We start from the raw sequence: 15,930 nt of genomic DNA, 5'->3' as shown, positions 1-15,930 counted from the left end.
CGGGAGGGGCCACTGCACTCCCGTCTGGGCGACAGAGTGAGACTCCAACTCAAAAAAAAAAAAAAAAAAAAGAATTGTAAATGAGCAATAAATAGCAGTCTTTTAAGAGATGTTTGTTTACATTTAAATCTTTACATCATCAACATGACAAGCTTTGGTTCTTATATATCTGGATTACGCTTTCTAGTTATTAAATTGGTCATTGCTGTGATTTTCTCTTTATTTGCAATTTGCTCATATTTTGCTCATTTTTCTCAAAATCTGGGTAGTACCAGTCCAAAGTTCAGGCTAATAAAATTAAACATCTAAGACATATTTTGATTATATTTTACTGGTAGAACACTATAATACACGTAGATGTATTGCTTCTTTTTAAAATTTTTTTATTTTTATTTTATTTTAAAGATGTGGGGTATAATTCTTGGTTAAGTATACAAATGTTCATTATACAAGACCCTTGTTGATGAGGTGTGTCCCCCCCTTCCCCAGCAGATTCCTACTACCTCCAATCCCTCCCCACCCTCTCCTGTCAGTTTCCCACTTCTGCCAATCCTTTACTTATAGTATTATGATAATTGTTCAAGGTCTGCTTGTAAGTGAGAATATGTGATACTCAGTTCTTTGTTTCTGCGATAGGTTATTCAGTATTATAGATTCTAAGTCCATCTAGGTTGCTGTTAACAAAGAAAAACATTTTTGCTTATTCTCTTGAGAAAAGAAATTTGTCATTCACATAATAAAGACTGTGAATAGAGTCTTTCTTATTATATTTTCTATATATTCTATATTTTTGTATATCATCTTTTTCCTACCAAATAAAGTTTCCATCATCTTTAAAGACATCATCTTAAAGTATTCATAATTATTTATCACTTGGATATTTATTCACCATTGGATTTATGGTTTTTATTTATGATTTTTATGACTTTATTCAGGAATAAGTTATCTAATGAATATACTTTAATTTAGGAAAACAACCCCTAAAGAATCTATAGAAAAGCAGTTATCAAGGCTAATTTCTAACTAACCACTAATATGAGATATTCGACTGTCCATTTTAGTATACAGTTAAGTCCATTATTTACCATGGTAGTGTTGATCGTAAGAAGTAGAGAAAGGCCCTTTTCGAGATTAAGAACTATAATCTAGATCTGTGCTGAGCAATACCTTATCCCCTAGACAATTGTGATTGAAGAGTAATTTAAATATCATGATATCTCAATTGAGATATCATGTACGTATACAATTCATGTCAGATTAAAAAATTTTAGTGTGAAAAAGAATACAAAATTACCCAATAATTTTATACTGTATTAAAATAATAGTATCTAGATTCCTTTAAAAAATAATCTGCGTGCTTGAAAATTTTAAATCATATACATGGTTAACATATTTATAGCTACTACTGATCTTGAGGGTGTTTTATGAGGTATTGAGGGTGGGGTGTTTTGATGCAGAAAATAATTGGTAAGACTCTTTATTGGGAGAGATAGAGACTACAGAAAATAGCACACAAATCTTACTTATAAAAAAAAGAGAACTTCAATTCTGCTAAACATAGTGAATATTATGACATAAAAATAAGTGATAACCCTTACTTGTGAGTGTAGACATCTAGACTTTAAGATTGAATAACTGAATTTAACTCTACATTTTCTATATTTTTAAATTTGATTTATTATTATTATTATTTCATTATTATTGGCTAGATCCCATCCTACCACCCAGACTGGAGTGCAGTGGCAGGATCATGGCTCACCACAGCCTCCACCTCCTGGGTTCAAGTGATCCTTCAACCTCAGAGTTCTGAGTAGCTGAGACTACAGGCGTGGGCCACTATGCCTGGCTTAATTTATTTTATTTTATTTTCGTTTTTAAATTTTTATTTAAAATTCTGGGGTACAATTCAGGGCTAGGTTTGCAAATATTCACCGTGCAGGTACCCTTCTCGATGAGATGTGCCCCCACCTCCCCACCACCCCACCTCCCTCCCTGCAGTTTCCCGCTACTTTCAATCCTTTTCTTACAGTAATACGGTAGTTGTTCAAGGTCCACTTATGAGTGAGAACATGCTATACTCAGCTCTTTGTTTCTCTGAGAGATCACTCAGTATTATAAACTCTAATTCCATCCAGGTTGCAGCGAAGTTCATGATTTTGTTCTTCTTTGTGACTGTGCAGTATTCCATTGTGTATGTGTACCACATTTTAAAAGATCCAGTCCTCTTCTGATAGGCAGCACAGTTGACAGCACACTATCACACAAAGTCACACTGAAATCCTTTATGTTACTGATTGTAATAAATAGGATTAACACCTACTTTGTAATAATCTATGTTACATCAGGTTTTACATCAGTTCAGATGCCTTTTCAAATGACTTGATTTGAACTGTGATATAGTTGGAATCTTATTTTTATTTTTTATTTTTTGAGTTGGAGTCTCACTCTGTCACCCAGCCTCGACCCACTGGACTCCGGCGATCCTTCTGCCTCAGCCTTCCAAGTAGCCGGAATTACAGGCACGCGCTACCATGCCCGGCTGATTTTTTTTTTTTTTTTTTTTTAATTGTAGAGATGAGATCTCGCCAAGTTGTCCAGACGGGTCTCGAACCCGCGGGCTCAGGCGATCCACTCACGTCAGCCTCCCAAAGCGCGGGATTACAGCCTGGGCCACCGAGCCCGGCTAGGTGGAATTTTATATTATATTTGATATCCTATTGTGATCATAAATCCATTTTTAATAGAAAAGACAAAATAATAACAGTTGCATAAATGCATATGTTTGAAAGATAAGAAATAAAGTGTATTCATAACTTCCAAAGAGTAGATAATCGACACATGCTTTAAATGGTACCTCCTGACAACCATTCATCCTTCCCTTTCAAATATGCAGTACCTCTACTATTTCTAGGAGCTAGAATTGTACCCAAATAAAACTAAAGTGGATCTTTTCATGTGACTTCTCATTGGTAACTCATACCCTGCCAACACTCCAGGACAGGGGGCAAACAAGTTTCAGAACGTGGAATGGGAACATGTAGGAAAGGATCCTGAGACCTCATGAGAGTTCAGTAAGAAAGAATTCACAGCAGCATGGAAGAGCCACACAACTGGTCAGAGTGAGGGCTTCTCTGCTACTTGCCATCCTTATCTTTTATTTTATTTTATTTTTTTCTGAGTTGGAGTCTCACTCTGTTGCCCAGCCTGGAGGGCAGTGCACGTTCCCGGCCACCGCAGCCTCGACCTGCTGGGCTCCGGCGATCCTTCCACCTCAGCCTTCCGAGTAGCTGGAACTACAGATGCGCGCTACCACGCCCGGCTAATTTTTTGAATTATTGTAGAGATGAGGTCTCGCCAAGTTGCCCAGGCGGGTCTCGAACCTGAGGATTCAGGCAACCCACTCACGTTAGCCTCCCAAAGCGCAGATTACAGGCTGAGCCACCAAGCCTGGCTGCCATCCTTGTCTTAAGGCAGTAGCTAGTCATGGTGCTACAGAAACACCTTTCTTTGAAGCCTTTGAGAAAAGGGAACCAATTAAATTAATATACAGGAAAAGTGCCCCTATTTTGCAGTTTATATTTGCATTTACTGAGAGAATAGAATCTATATAGCATTCCTTCATTTTAACAGGTGTTATTATAACCACTTTTACATTGCAAGAGCAGAGGTAAGAGACAAGTTCAAGTTCATGATTTCCTTATGGAGGTCTACATGCATCTTCCAGTAGTAATTAGGTGAGTAAATGTGAAATTTGTTTTTTTAAGATAATACATCATTGAAATTACTGGAAAGTAATTTTCTCCTGCAAAAGCTATAGTAGAAACTTTCAAACTTTTTTTATGATAGTTGTAAAATTGTTCTAGATATGCACTGTATGATATAAATACAGTGTGAGCCACATCTGTAATTTAAATTTTTCGAATAGTCACATTGCAAATGTGAAAGAGAAATTAGTAAAATTATTTTAAAATATATTAATATTTTGTTTCATCTAACATACCCAACATATGTATTTTATTAAATAGAAATATAAGGACATTGTTTTAAGGAGAAAGCTTCAGCTCAATTAAGCCCCTTAAGTCATATCTGAGAGAATATAAAAAGGTATGAAAATAAGGAAATTTTAGATTATTCATATCTATGAGAACATAACTAATAGTAAATATTTAATTATAAGTATTAGAATTAAAATAAATAAATAACTACTAGCTTTTTACTTTAACCTTCAATGTGGATTTGAGTTTGCTCGCAAAGATATTTCTCTACTAAAGTTCATGTATCAGCACAAAATTACAAGAAGACGTAGTAAGGGTGGGTCTGTTTCTCATCTCTCTTTGTGTCATTCAAATTTGATATAACCATGGATTTTCTATTAACTTCAAAATGAAACCATACTTAAAATAATTCAATGTGGTCATAGAACAAAATAAGAAATCAGCACAGCAATTTTATTCTGCTAAGTACATATTTTGGTATAAGCATATGGAAGAAAGTGAGGAATGCATGGTTTTTTTAATCTGATTGTTCTGTGTTCTAATTGTTGTTTTGATGGCTCATCTTGAACAAGTGACAAACTCTCAGAGCCTGTTTGCTTACTATTAAGTTAAGAATATAATGTCTAACTCATAGGGTGCTATGAGATCAAGTGCCAAAATATATGAGTCTCTGACTTAGAATCTTGGTACTATAAACATTCAATAAGCAATGACTTACACAATAAACCTTTCCAGAACAATTGTCCAAAATTAACCCAAAACTTCTCTAAGCAGATTAAAATTGGATCAATTCTACATATCATATTTAGAGAATATTTCCATGAAAATGATGGGGAAATATTTTTAAACAAATCTTTGAGAACTGACTTCTCTAAATTTGCCTTGAAGGGGAAGTAGAATTCAGTGTTTCAAATACATCTGTTTTAAGCATCCTCCAATGAAAATATGTAGCATACTTTGGAAATGTGAAAGGTATACATTTCTAGTAGCATGTTAACTTACTTTTTCACCTTGGCAAGTTAAAGATATATCTCTGGAAAACAGGTGGAAAAAGTCAGTACCAGAGCTCTGTAGCATTTTCCAAAATAGACCCATAAAATTTTCCAGTACCAAGGTCCCAAAGTGGATGCCAGGTAACTGATAGACTGGTTCCTATTTTCTGCTCTTCATTCCTTCCACTTCAAAGGGAAATATTAGCTCGTTGTCTCTATAAGGAGATAAAGAAAAGGATATCCAAGCCTTGATTTTGCTTCCTTCTTAATCTTTATTCAATGTTTGAAATGTGAAATTATCTTCTCTAATGAGAACAAATTTTATTTTATTATCTTCATAAAACTAATTTTTAAAGTGAATGTGAATCTAGACCCAATAAAAAACACTATAAGGTACTTTGATTTTAGTATCCTAAAGGGGATTTAAAAGATGTCTTGGAGGTAGGAAGGATTAGTTTCAAATGAACATGGAAAAGGAAGGGGTATTTTCATATTCTATTTAACTGATCTTGAAGGATAGATTGATATTAAGGAAAGCATTTTGGGTCAAGGATGAAGCCTGAATAAATACCTGGAGACAAATAACAGTGATATATCTAGGAAATGGAGAGAAGAACAACACAGGGACTGGATTATTGGACAGAACTGAGAGAGAAGGGAAGTTAGTGGGAAAAGTGATTGGGAAGCTGGATTGGGTAAAACACTCAGACTTGTCTAGCCTGTAGGTTTTAGGTTATTTGTATGATCTTTGGGTGGAGAACTGCTATGTGACAGTTCCCGAAGTAGAAAGGCAATAGTATTCTTAGATAATATTATTACCAATAATTATTGGTATGTTTTGAAATAAAATTAGACACGATTAGAGGAAATATTAATTAAAATATGAAAAAATAACAATCAAGTTATCTGAAGTCCCTACTTAATGGCTGCACAGTTTTATTAGTACTGTTAAATGGAAGAAAATGTAAATGACCCACAGAGGCATTAGCCTTTCAGAGTTTGTTGAGAGCTTATTTTGCATATGCTGATATTTCTTAAATCTGAGTGAGCCTGCTTCCTAGTGTAGACACTGGCAAAACATTTGGAAAAAATTTTCTCACTAATATATGGTATGGATAGTGACTACTACCTGGGCACGGTGTTCTACCCAAAGTAAGGAGTACTTTAAAGCCTTCAGAAACACTATGCTGAGACTTCTCAGGCTAGTAAGAGCTGGAAAAAGCTAGAATTTCTAACATTATTTACCTACAATGTATTAGAATCAAAGAATTGGAAGAAATTTTGCTTTAGTCAGGTTAGGCTTCTATTGCAGAATCTCATCAACTGGATGACTTAAATAGCAAACATCTATTTCTCACAGCTCTAGGAGGATGGATTCTGAGATCAGGGTGCCAGCATCATTGGATTCTTGGTTAGGGGCCTCCTCTTGGTTTATAGAAAGTCATTCTTTTGCTGTATCTTCATATGATCTGGAGATTTTTCTCTTCCTCTTCTTTTGAGAACATTATTCCCATCATAAGGTCTTTACACTCATGAGCTATTCTAACCTTCCTTAATTACCTGCTAAAAGCCTCATCTCCAAATACTATCACATTGAGCATTAGAGTTTCAACATATGAATTTCAGGGGAACACATTAAATCATGGCAACATCTTAGAGACTATACAGTGTTTAATTGGTAATAATTATATTTCTAATAAACTTTTAAGCAAATACATAATTTTCTGGTGAGAATATTTTAACAGGGAAGCTGAGACTTTACAAGTACTTGTTTTAGTTAAACAGATAGTTCATGGCAGAGCTAGAAATACAATCCCAGTATCCCGAGTCACAGATATCTTGGAAAATTTATGTCTGAGGTGATGCCTATGTTTATAGCTAGTTTGGGGCAAGCACACCTTACTGTAATGTGATACACATACCTCAGGACCCAGTGGCTTGATACATATTTGCATCCCATAGGTGATCTTTTTCTTTCCTTTTCTTTCAATCGTCTAACTAATAATATCTTTAATTTTCTTGACTTAAATAGTTAAATTTTGCTTCTATTTTGAGTCATTTTTTTATTTCACAACACCATTAGTTAATATGTCCATAATCTTTATTACATTCTTTCTCATCCTTAATTTTAAAAGTCAGAAGAATAGCAAACACATAGTACTTATTTTGTAAACAGGCACTGTTCGAAATGCTTTAGATATGTTAACTTTCTTCATATTCACTTCTACTCTTGGAGATAGGCGCTCTTCCTAGCCCTCACTTTATAGAAGATGACACTGAGTCATAGATTCCAGCATCCCATAACCAGCAGGTGGTAGAACTGGGCTTAACCCCAACGAGTCTGAATATTTTCTGTACATTATTATATTTTAGATGTTATAGAGGAAGAAACTATGCATAAATATACATTATGAAAAAAATTGTGTGTAATCAGTTAGTTGGACTTGTCAATAAGAAATCCACAAGTATCTCTGTATAATAAAAATATAGTCAGACCAGAATGATCCAATGGTTGACAGAAGGCAATTTTTTAAAAGTTTAGCTATAATTTCAGCATAAGGCAAAATATAGTAATAAGTTATTTTTTCTCTTGAGAAAAAAATTGTCCTAATTTAGAAAATAGTTTTCCACAGGTATGATAATTTACCTGTGAAAGAAGCTTGAGACTTGTGAGCTTTTGTAAGCATTAAGGTCATCATTTGGAAGTTTTGCTTTGAAGGAGGCTTGCAAGACATACATGTACTCCTGTGACATCTCTTGTATGCCTTTGAGACTCAGTCCATTTTGGTTGTGGGAAACTTTCGTTTTTAAAAAGCTCGTCTTTTATGTAAAAATTTATTTTCTCATTCAAGTCAATCCACTTAGTTTTACCACTGAAGCTAAACTGAATATATTTGACTACTCTTTCATATATCTTACCTAAAAAATCATGAACTTTTATAACAATTATTCCTGTAAAATGGGTTATAAATCTTTTTTTCTCAACTACTGTACACTACAAAAGCTGAAAGTTATTTTTTCTCTATAAAAGTAATTTCCAGAGTACATCTTAATTCTCTAAATTTCTGCATATTTCAGTGGACAGTAAGAATCTTATCTTTGATAGGAGATTGATAGGAGATTGCTTCACTTCATGTAATAAAAGCTAAACTTGTTTTAGCTTCCGTAGAAACTAAGTCATAAGTCATACTCAAAATATCCTCAGATCTTCATTGTTTGCGCACTTATAAGATTTGCTTCTCCTTTTTATTTTTTTTACTTAAAAACATGCTTCTCCTTTTTATATGCTTGAAGCTTAATTTGCAAATTTATGTTTGATTTAACTGATCTGATTTCATCTCCTACCTTATCCCAAAATATTTACATCCCAATGTTTGTCCTATTATAAAAAATACAACTAGCCAATCTGGGAATTCATTATGTATAAAAACTTACTAAGTGCAACATCTGTATTTGAGATTTTGGTGAAAGTTTAAATAGGGTAAAAGTCTACCTTTAATGGATAATACCCGAAGGGAAATTTTTAAAACGATATACATGATTCCATGGTGTTCACTTCTAGAGCTAAAAGATTACATGATGTACCATAGAGACGCTTTCGTATCCTATATAGTTTCCCCAACTGTGACCATAGTTACAGAGCTACAAAGAAGCATATATCCCTTAAAGAAGACATTGCCCAAAGGTCTACTTTCTTTCATAAGAAATGAAAATTACTTTAGAAAAATTTGGTTCTTTAATTCAGTTTGCCAAGATTTACATTTCTTTTTAAACTTTAAGAAAAATATTCAAAGTTTTATTGACATCAGAAGGAATGCTCAAACCAGAATACTCAGTTACTTAGATTTTGCCTAAATCAATTCAGTTATTGAGCATTTCCTAAGATAGCAAAAGAATGACTGTATAAATCTCCTCTGAAGTGACACATATTGATAAAGTACAATGCAAAATAAATGATTTCAAAAACATAAATCAGAAATATACTTTATTGGATTTGGATTCTGTAAGGTAACTGCATTCAAGAAATTCCCCCAAACAAGTTCCTCTGGAAGTCCTTTTAAAAAACTTAGCTTATAGTTTTTGTTTTCATTTATTTATTTTATATTGCACAAGTGTTTGAAACCTCACAAAGAAACTGAAATTATCTAAAGCCATTTTTCTGCTAACTTTAACAAATACTTGCTCGAGTATTTAGTAGAATAGTAATAAATATTTTCACTGCTAACTGTATTTGAACAGTATTAATAAAGTGTATGTTCATGAAGTTTTGTGATTCTGGATAGCAACTGTGAAGGTAAGTGTCGCATTTTCCTATGAACAAGGGTTCATTTGGGGGCATCTGATGTTGGAAGCTGAAAGGTGATGTAATCCAATGAGGTCGACGCTTCTCGGCAGACGTCTTCCCAAGCCCTGGCGCCACACTACTAGAGGTAATGCGTCAGCGCAGTTTCACTAAAACATTAAAAAAAAAATCAGTAAAGTTAAGAAATTTTGATTGTAGAAAAAGATCTTAAGAAGATACTTGACCGTGGTCTGGCATTTAACGTCTCCCGCTAAGAACATCTCGAAGTCAGGCTGAAACCTGGCATTCCCCAATGGGAACAAAGTCAACTCGCTGTGAGTCCAGGTCGTTTAGAGTGAGATGTGCCTTACTTCACACACACACACACACACACACACACACACACACACACTCTCTCTCTCTCTCTCTCTCTCTCTCTCTCTCTCTCCCCCCCCCCTCCTTCCCTTCCTCCCTCCTCCCTCCTCCCTCTCTCTCTCTCTCTCCCCCCCTCTCCCCATCCACCCCCCCGCTCCTCCCTTCTCCCCCCTCCTTCCCCACTCAGAGAGACGCGGGTCTCCCGCCTTGCTCCTCTAAATCTGCAGCATTTCGTGATATGGATTAATCCTGATTGCCAACCTGAGAAACAAAAAAGTGCACTGTCCTTACCAAGCGACGGCGAGATGATCTATTTGCCAACATCAATATTTGAATGGAAAGCTTAAAATATGTTGTTTTTCCAAGAGTAAAAACTTCAAAGACGGGAAAGCATCACCGATGAAATATTAGTAGCAAATCGGTTAACCACGAGCTCCTCTCTGTGTTCGTCCTGGAGGCTCGTTCAAGTCTGCATGAGATGCAAAACTTCATTCTCTGCTCAGGACAGACTCCTCCATCCAGGCGCGCGACACCGCAGAGGCGACCCCGGAGCCTTAGTGTAGCTGACCGCGCCGTTGCGTGGAGGTGGATACCTAGCCCTCACTCCAAGTGCCCACCGCGGCTGCCACTCTCTGCTGTCCCCCAGGCCTAGCCAGAAGGTGCTCCTTCACCGAGAAGCGCACCCGGGGGTGGTCCAGGCGGCGAGGTGCGCACCGACCTGCCCTTTCCAAACCCGCACCGCACGCAGCCTGTGCACTCGGTCCTGATGCGAGGCAGGGGTGGCGTCCGGCTGCGAAGGTGACTGGGCCAGGCCACAGGTCTGGGAGCACAACGGTGCGGGCAGCGGCGCCGCTGGCAGCCTTGGGTCCCGCATCCCAGGAGTGACGTACCTCCGGCTGGCTGGGTTTTCCTTCTGTGAGCTGCAGATACCTTTTTGTTCGGAAACTCTTTAACAAGTCAAAACCCACTTATCACAATTCACATCAGGAGTCTATGTTGCTGGGGGCGGCAGGGCAGGTTGGGAGGAAGAAGGGAGCGAATATTATTAACCTTTGCCTTTTTTCTGAAGTTCTTTAATGATTTTCGAAATAAAAGAACTGGCGCGCTTCTTCCTCCCCTCTTCTATTTCTTTTTTTTTCCTGAGTAATCCTTGATATAATAAAGTTGTGTTTTTCTCCTTTCTGTTGAATTTGTAAGATGCTAAGGCAAGGACGTTAAGCTAGATTTCGGATCCTTTTCTTGCCTACAGTGAGATGCGTTCTGACCGCGCAGCCTCGGTTCCCAAACTCTGTCCTCCCTGTTTGGACCTTGATTTTGTCTGTTGGCCTACTCTGGTCGGGTTTGCCTAATGACCATGAACTCTACGTTATATATTTCCAGTCCAAAGGAGAAACATGCATCAGTTCGTCCAATATCTATTCGGTTTTCTTAAAGGAAGTTTTGTTTGTTTTCCTGAAACGCGAAAGTTGGAGAAATGAATATGCATGCACTACATCATTTTGAAAATATTTTAAAATGTCTTTAGAGTCAACAGGGTGAAAAACATATTTAAATAGATTGAACAGAAGTTTAAATAATTCATTCATCAAATAAAATAGTGGAAAACCTGTTTTAGATAAATGATTCATAAATTACTAGTGAAATTTGGTCCTATACATTGAAGCAGGTTAGCTTACTTAAATACCATTTAATGATATATGTGTCATAGGAGAACTCTAACTTTAGCGATCTTTTATTATATTCAGGATTTTCTGGGACAGTGATGACAGTCACAGAGAGAAATAAAGTTGACTAGATCAAAGTAGCATCTAAATTGTCATTTCTAATGTTTGAAATAAAAAACATTTCTATTGTAAAATAAACAATGTCTACAGATAAATCATGATATTTGCACGAGGCAAATAGCCATATTGTATTTTTACATTTAGATGGGATCCTTTAGGAGAACAGATATCAAATTCATTTCTCTCTTTTAAGAAAAAGGCAATTATGTGGGAAAAAAAATCTGAAAGAAGTTGACATTCAAAAGTAAGCAAAGCTCTTTGAAAAATCAGGAGTCTCCAAATCTTCAAAATTATTATTGAAATTAAGGTAAATTTAATCCATTATATTTGAGAGCTTTGTAACAGCACACTTAAAACACAGAATCACACAATATTCAGGTCATTGTTTTTTAAAAGGAAGAAACTTCAATATGTTACAAAGTTGTACTGCAGGTGTGTTTTCTGGAGTAGATGATAATGGATTGGGCATCGTTTTTAAAGGAAAGAAGAGTCCAACTATTTCTTTACATGTGTATACACTTTTATTTTGATGAAAACCTCTTGAGCTGCTTGGATGCAAAATATATTTCTGTATCTGTTATGTCTGCAAAACTGTGGGAAGGCTGAAGATGAAGTCAGGGAAGGGAAACAGCAGCAGAGCACACACAAACACGAGGCCACCTGGCTTCCTGCCATGATACATGACGTGCAATTATTTTAGTACTTTTTCATGAGAGTTTCTCAACCAGCTCCTCCTTCCCTCTTCACAACACTGCTTTTCTACATTTGGCATAGCTCTCCTGATTCAGCTCACATTTTTTCCTAACTTTTCTTAAAATAAGCCTCAAACTCTTACTGCAAAAAAGAAAGTGCAAAGATGAAAATCCTAGCAATCCTATCGTGACATTCCCACTGTTACTATATAAGTGTGCCATTTATTTTAGTAAGTTGGGGGGGGAAAGGAACTAGAGTGGTCTGTACATTTCTCCTACTGTGGGTGGCTTTAATGTATGTACACAAATATTTTTCATTTCACAAAACATAGTCACACAGGGAAGAGGGGCATTAGAAGCAACTTTTTGTCTGTGGGAATTTATTTCTTTAATAAAAAATGAGTTGAGCTGCCAATTCCTTATCTGAACTTTACTTTCCAATCAAGGACTACCTTTGGGGGAGTCTCAGTGATTTCAATGGACTTTGAAAATAATTTTCACTCATTCAATTTCTTTAATTCTAGATTCCAAAAGGGACTGAAAGAAAACTTTTTAAAAACACCCAACATCACTATGTGAGAGAGCTATCACCTAATAACAAACTGGTTTCGGGGAAATAATGTCAGATGTGATTTCAGATGGCAGCGCCAGAGTCATCCTCACAAAATAACCTTTCCCCTCTGTTGGCATCCAGTGGTGTCCGGGCAATGATCCCATTACTCCAACACATTTTAATTACTAGAGAAGAAGGCTTTTCAGAGAGGCTAAGACTTGAACCTTCACATTCCCTCCTAATGCCTTCCTCCACCCCACCCCACCCACCCCCACTCCCTTACTGCTCACTGGGATTACCGTCATGGAGAAGACGTGAAGCAGCATCAGTGATTACACAGTGCAAATACTTCAAGTGCTGGAATCCTAAAATGTCTTCAGTTTTGTTAGGTTTTAAAAGAAATTGGTGGTTCCCATGTCTGTTGTTCTCCTATCCCCACTCTCACTTGACTTTCACTCCCTCCCTCCTGCAGGGGCTGGTGCCCAAAGGAACAGTTCAGAGGTGCAAAAGCAAATGAACAATACTCTCAAAGGCAGACTGTGCGTCAGAGAAGGAAAAGGATGCTTGCGCATGATAGGCTGACCCAGCAGAGATAAAATACCAACTAGAACCTGATCTAGTAAAGTGGGGATTTTTTGGTTGAACTTCAGAACACTCATGCCTTACAGGGACCTGGGTCAAGCTGACTAGTTGGAACTGGGGAAAGTTTTATTTTAAAAGCCTGCTGAGGAGGTGGGTAGAGTTGCTGAAATCATTTCTCAGTACTAGGGTCAATTTCCAAGAAAGTTATCTTCAAAGCATCAGGCAGAAAGAGCCCAGGTAGATTTTGGGAAGGTGAGTCAGCCTCTAATCTCCCTTCTTGAGACTTCTAGGAATTATTATTTTATTTAGTATTATTTTCAATGTATTATGAATGCCGCCCTTTCCAAAGCTGTGTCATGACCATAAACTCCATCTCAACCTCTCAAAATCCATTTAATGCAGCTCTTGGCAACTAAAGAGGCAACTTCTTGCCAAAAACTGAAGATTAAGCATTCGTTATGGGAGTTTGCCATTAGCCATTCCCTCTGTTAGGGGCACATGTGGTTACATGTCACAAAACACACGGGATTCCGTGTGATAGCTGTGCGTTTCCATAAGGCTCCGGGGATATTAAGTGGGGTTGGCGACACCTTACACCTCATCCCTCCAACCACTGCCATCAAAAGCGGGTTTAGGTAATGGGTTGGACGCAGGTTTATGAGGCAGCTGATGTCCTGGGCGCTCCTGTGTCTCCCCTAGGATCTGGACCTTCATTGGTGTAAAAATACTGTAGAACTGGCATCGTATGTCTTTCATTTCAAAGACACAGAATGTTTTCTGGGAAATTTAGGGCCCTTAAGACACATTTATAAACAAGCTGACAGAGTCCTCGAGATAACTAGGCTTGTAACTAGTTTGTATATTGCTCAAATCAGCAATAGGCGTCGTCCTTGCTGCCGTGAATTTTTGAAAACAAAAACCTATGAAACGATCGCTTTTCTTATCTTTCCCTGTTTATTAGAGAAAGTCAGACTTTCAGAACAGCTAAAGACGACAAGGCAAAGAGGGGTATAGGAAAAACTTCGAAATCACCAACCCACCAGGAATGAGCGAGTAACTCCACACCCAAAGTTCCCACAAGGGCTGCCCAGGAACCCGCTAAAAGTGCCCAGAAAGCGCATAGATGCAGGTCTGCTCCAGCAAGGTCTAGATGCTGCCGGGCATCCTATGAAGATACTTTACAGTTCCGGGGTGACCGGTTTGAAGCTCCCGCGCCCCGACGCACCCTCACTTTCTCCTGGAGCGCATCCCCCAGTGCTTTGTGACCGCGCCCCCTTGAGATTTAACAGCTCACTGATGGTGCTGGCAGTATAGTAATAACAATACAGAAGAAGCTACTGAATCCCAGAAACCATGTCAACTCGCCAGACCCAGAGTGTGCGCTCAAGGCCACGCTGAGTACAGCGCAACGTGAACTGAGCTCTTGCCCTCCCCGAGAGAAAAGTCTAGGTGGGACCCCAGGCCAGGCAACCAAGGCTGCTGTTCCTGGCCCCTTTGCTGGATTCCTCCGGGTCTGATCTGAATGCTTAGGGCCAAGTTCGACTTCGGGCGGCGCAGCTATGGGGTGCTCGCAGCTCTGTGACTGCTCCTTCCTGGCTGCGGCCTGGTTGGGCCATGAGGAGAGGTTCCGCCAAGACCCACTATCAGGGTGGGTGGGAATTCGTAAAGCTGTCCTGAGTTGGGCTTGGTTCGCCAGTCCCAGAATAGGGGCCGTCCCGTGTGCCTAGGCCCGTAAATTAATTGTCTCGCAGCCCGGGAAACCCGACGGCCGCCGCCAGGGCCCGTGTCCAGGAAGGCTGTGTTAGGACGCAGGAGCAGTGTCCGTGGTCCTCAACCTGTGGGTGTTTTCAACCAAATCTGCCAGCTTAAGTGGCTTGTAGCAAATGCGATTTCGTGCCCAAGGCACTGACCGCATTGCCCTGAGATGCCTCGGGCTCCCCGGAAGTCAGAGTCGGGCCGAAAGTCCCCTAGAGGGGCTTTCACCCCGGCAGTGTCGTCCTGCCTGCCCTAAGGTCCCCTGCGGCGGAAATGGCCGCCCGGGACCTACCCGCGCGGGGATCGCCGCACACCGCTGGCACCCGAGCGCGCTTTTAAGTCGCTCCACCAGGACTCTTTAAAAGGAAAAACAAAACTTATTTTGAAAGCATAAACACGGTGAAGGCCTTCCTCCTCGTCTTTGGGCAACGAGCCTCCCTCTGGCCTAGACTCAAAGTCTCGCAGAAGCACTTGTCCTAACGGGTTTTCTTAAAATCATTAGGGTCATATCGTGGACCGGGGGAGGGATCGGGGCGGGGAGGAGGATAGGCTGGTGTTGGTATGACGGTCTCAATGCCTGTTGCTCAGTCTCCCTCTCCCACCCGTGGCCACCGCGTCCACGCTCCGCCGCATCCAAGGAAAAGGAAAAGCCACGGCCTCGGGCAGCGCCGCGCGACCGGGCGCTGGCTCCCCTGGGCTCCAACAGCTGAAGCGGCCCCTCCAGCACTGCCGCGCCCATTAATAGCTGCCAATAGATGCATCCGGCTTCTCGGGGGGCTTCGGATTAATGTGGATCTTCCACGTAAGCGTTTTGCGGATGAAATTAAAGCCCCTTCCAGCCATCCTTCCTTTCAAGTTCTCAAGACGCCTCTAAATCTCTTGGTTCCTGAGCGGCCGGCGTGGGGGCGGGGTGGGAACGG

This window comes from Carlito syrichta, unplaced genomic scaffold, assembly GCF_000164805.1.
Source record: "Carlito syrichta isolate Samal-C Ts95f unplaced genomic scaffold, Tarsius_syrichta-2.0.1 Scaffold302592, whole genome shotgun sequence".
Taxonomy (NCBI): domain Eukaryota; kingdom Metazoa; phylum Chordata; class Mammalia; order Primates; family Tarsiidae; genus Carlito; species Carlito syrichta.
This window is presented reverse-complemented; position numbering follows the sequence as displayed.